Source organism: Cherax quadricarinatus, unplaced genomic scaffold (assembly GCF_038502225.1).
Source record: "Cherax quadricarinatus isolate ZL_2023a unplaced genomic scaffold, ASM3850222v1 Contig1742, whole genome shotgun sequence".
NCBI classification, from domain to species: domain Eukaryota; kingdom Metazoa; phylum Arthropoda; class Malacostraca; order Decapoda; family Parastacidae; genus Cherax; species Cherax quadricarinatus.
In genome coordinates this window covers 27,079-31,591 of record NW_027196768.1, presented here as the reverse complement: position 1 = coordinate 31,591, position 4,513 = coordinate 27,079, and positions in this window count along the sequence as shown.

Sequence of the window (4,513 nt, the reverse complement as noted above, 5' to 3'; positions counted from 1 at the left end):
TCCTTGAATCCCTTCACTAAATATTACCCTGCTCACATTCCAACAGCTCGTCATGTTCCAAAAACCATTCGTCTCCATTCACTTCTATCTAACACGCTCACTTACGCGTGCTGGAAGTCAAAGTCCCTCTCCCATAAAACCTCCTTTGCCCCCTCCCTCCAACCTTTTCGAGGACGACCCCTACCCGGCCTTCCTTCCCTTACAGATTCATACGCTCTCCATGTCATTCTACTTTGATCTATTCTCTCTAAATGATCAAACCACCTCAACAAACCCTCCACACCTCCCAATTTCCACACTCCGAAATCTCTGCATAATATTCACACCACACATTGCCCTTAGACAGGACATCTCCACTGCCTCCAACCGCCTCCTCGCTGCATCATTTACAACCCAAGCTTCACACCCATGTAAGAGTGTTGGTACCAGTATACTTTCATACATTCCTTTTGCCTCCATGGATAACGTTTTTTGTCTCCACAAATACCTCAACGCACCACTCACCTTTTTTCCTTCATCAATTCTATGATTAACCTCATCCTTCATAAACCCATCCGCTGACACGTCAACTCCCAAATATCTGGAAACATTTATTCCTCCATACTCCCTCTCTCCAATGTGCTATATAAAATTTTCTTTATCTAAATCGTTTGATACCCTCATCACCTTACTCTTATCTATGTTCACTTTAAACTTTCTACCTTTACACACCCTCCCAAACTCGTCCACTAACCTTTGCAACTTTTCTTTAGAATCTTCCATAAGCACAACATCATCAGCAAAAAGTAACTGTGTCAACTCCCATTTTATACTTGATTCCTCATAATTTAATCCCACCCCTCTTCCCAACATCCTATCATTTACTTCTTTCAAAACCCCATCTATAAATAATTAAACAACCATGGTGACATTACACATCCCTGTCTATAAATAACAAAAAAAGGCACAATACCGTGACTGGAACGATACACAAATAACCCGCACATAAAAGAGAGAAGCTTACGACGACGTTTACAAAGTCACACTAACCAGAAGTGGAGCAGGACGGCTATATATAGGCAGGAAGAGGTGGTGGTAGTAGTAGTAGTACAAGAATGGTATATAATACCGACAAGATGAAATTAAGACATACGCAACACCCGGGCATCTCTATCGTAGACGTTTCGCCATCCACAACAAAGACACCCAGACGCCGCACATGTGTCTTAATTTCATCATTAGAAGTAGTAGTAGTAATAGTAATAGTAGAAGAGGTAGTAGTAGTGGTAATGGTAGAAGTGGGGAATAAGGAGGACGAGCCAGTCAAATACAAAGGAAGGGGAGCACTGCAAGGGAGCTAGGTGCCCACAGAGAGAGCAAGCGCACAGAGATGCGTGAAAGGGGAAGTGGTGAAATAAATAAAGAAGGAACAGAAACACGAGACAGAAGAGAGAAAGACAGCCCAGAGGAGAAAAAGGAAAAGGGAAGAGGGAGAAGAAGAAAAAGAAAAAGAAAAAATGAGGAGTCAGGTTAAGTCACGGGTGTTCTGAAGTTTGGAGCATTTTACAGTGTAGTGGGAGAGGAAGGCATCTACAGAGACGAAGCCAGGGCTAAGATTCATACAAGGAAAGTAATCTCCCTCTCTTCTACACACCCTAACCTGAGCCTCACTATCCTCATAAAAACTCTACAGCATTTAGTAACTTACTACCTATTGTAACATCTGCCACATTGCTCCCCTATGCACTCTATCATATGCCTTTTCTAAATCCATAAATGCAATAAAAACTTCCCTACCTTTAATGTAAGCACTTGTTCTACACATCCTCTACCCACTCTAAAACCTCCTTGCCCATCTGCAATCCTACTCTCTGTATTACCTCTAATTATTTCAATAATAACCCTACCGTACATGTACCTGGTATACTCAGTAAACTTACTCCCCTATAATTTTTGCAATCTCTTTTGTCCCCCTTCCCTTTATATAAAGGGACTATATATGCTATCTGCCAATCCCTAGGTACCTTCCCCTCTTTCATTCATTTGTTAAACAAAAATACCAACCACTCCAACACTATATCTCCCCTGATGACAATGTATACTTCATTTCACAGCAAGAAATTAAAAAAAAACATGATCCCATAATCTGAGAACTTTCAGACCCAGTGCCAGAAATGATACGGAGGAGCTGTTTCCTTAATGACAAATATGACTTGTATTCTCACTGTATATATAGGCTAAAGTGCAAAACCAAATATAATTTATTTTACACAATATATTTTCAGCTCTTGAAAGTCAGTTGTAAATTATTCACAAAACTTTTATTAGAAGTCAATTAAAATTTAGAGCATATATGATTTTACTGCCAGAGTTCTTCAAGGCCCAGGACGCGACCCTGTGCACCTTCACTTGTGCACCTTCACCTGTGCTCCTGTCTGGCATATTCACCTGCTGTTAACTTTTCATTTTCACCTTTAATTGCCTCTTAATTTTCACATGTTGTTCACCATATACCTTCACTTGCAGTTCAACTTAAAAACTCACTTGTAAATCATTAAGGAAGTCACACATGTAAATATAAATTAGTAAATAGAACTGAGATTGTTACATGATCAATGGTTTAACAACGCACTCTTGTAAAAACTAATTTTCACCATAGTGAATAAACATATATATGAACAACATTAATGTTCACTATAATGAACTAACATTAGACAGTAATAATATTCCTGTTCATTTTCATATTAATGGTCAATGTTGTGAATGAACACTGACTTGAACAAGAATGGTGTTCATATTTATATTAATGGTGATTGTAAAAAGAAACGAGAGAACAGATAAGATGGTTAAGTTGCCATCCAGCTATATTTACAGTGGTTGATTCATAGCTCTTGGACCCACCTCATATCTTTGTATCAACGGCTTTGTTGATTTCTAGTCTGCAGGGACTGATCATATCTTCTTTAAACCTGAGTACAGTGTTTGTCTCCGCCACCACTTGATCAAGTGCAGTCCACTTAACACTCTAAGACTGAAAAAAATATTTATGTACACTGATATGTCAGGTTATGGAAAAGTAGACACATACATAAATTAAGAGTTTGCGGGTACTGTCAACCTGAGAGTTAGTTCTGGGTTACCAGACCCAGCCACCTGAAGGTCAGTAGTTCGTCTTTACGGCCCACTTACTCTCAACGGTGTCAGTACGGACAGGATATTACCCATTAAGTTTAGACTGTGTGCAGGTAAATTTGTCACTATAGTAAAATACTTACAACACTTGGAATCGTTGGGATAAGTTCCATAAGTAAAGACTGACTCTTCTGATATCACTGAGTCTTTCTTAACGAGGAGTGAATTTTAAAAATTGATGTGTGAGTCTTAGATAACGATGTGTGACGTCACTGTGAGTCTTAGGCAATGTGTGAAGTCACCATGGATTTCATACAAGGATGTGTGATGTCACTTATGTTTGAACAAGAAGCACTGTATACAGAGCAAAGCTTCATGTACAGCTTATGTGTCGATGAAAATACAGCTTATCAGCTTTATTTGATAAAGCACTGTAAACCTAAGTTATTAATTATATAATAATAATAATAATAATAATAATAATAATAATAATAATAATAATAATAATAATAATAATAATAATAATAATAATAATAATAATCTCATATTTCTACAAGTACATGATACTTGTAGACATTATTGAGATACTATATAGAGCACCCAGGTACCAATATACTGCTACGTGAAAGGCAGCACGTGAAACATAATATTAATATTAATATATTTTATTATATTAAAATTATTGTTATTATTATTATTATTATTATTTTTTTTTTTATTTTTATTATTATTATTATTGGTAGCAGTGGTAGTAGAGAGCAAAAGTTTGCGACCACTGTCAGCCTCAGAGTTTCTGAGTTACCAGACCTTGCCACGTGGAGGCCAGTGGTTCGTCTTTAAGGTCCACCTACCCACTTACTGTGTTTCTGATGCTTTCCCCAGGTCAGCGTATCCAGGAGTCCATCTGTGTCCCCTCAGATATTCTCCCTTCCCCACTCCCTATCTTACACTCGGTAATCTTACTTTCGTCAGGTTCATGTGTCCAGGAAACCATCCGTGGGGCCCCGGATATCTTTCCTTACCCTGAAGTCCTGGAAATTCTTTTCGATATTTTTGATACCTCACCCAGTCCCACCCCCTGAAGTTAGCAAATCCCAGGTCGTGGTTCCAAGTGTTCATTCATACACCCTTCACCACTTCCCTGAGGTCAGCAGTCCCTGCCCAGGTCCGTGGCTCCAGGTATTCACCCTTCCCCACTTCCCTGAGGTCAGTAAGTCCCACCCCAGGTCCGTGGCTCCAGGTATTCACCCTTCACCACTTTCCTGAGGCCAGCAAGTCCCACCACAGGTCCGTGGCTCCAGGTATTCACCCTTCACCACTTCCCTGAGGTCAGTAAGTCCCACCCCAGGTCCGTGGCTCCAGGTATTCACCCTTCACCACTTTCCTGAGGCCAGCAAGTCCC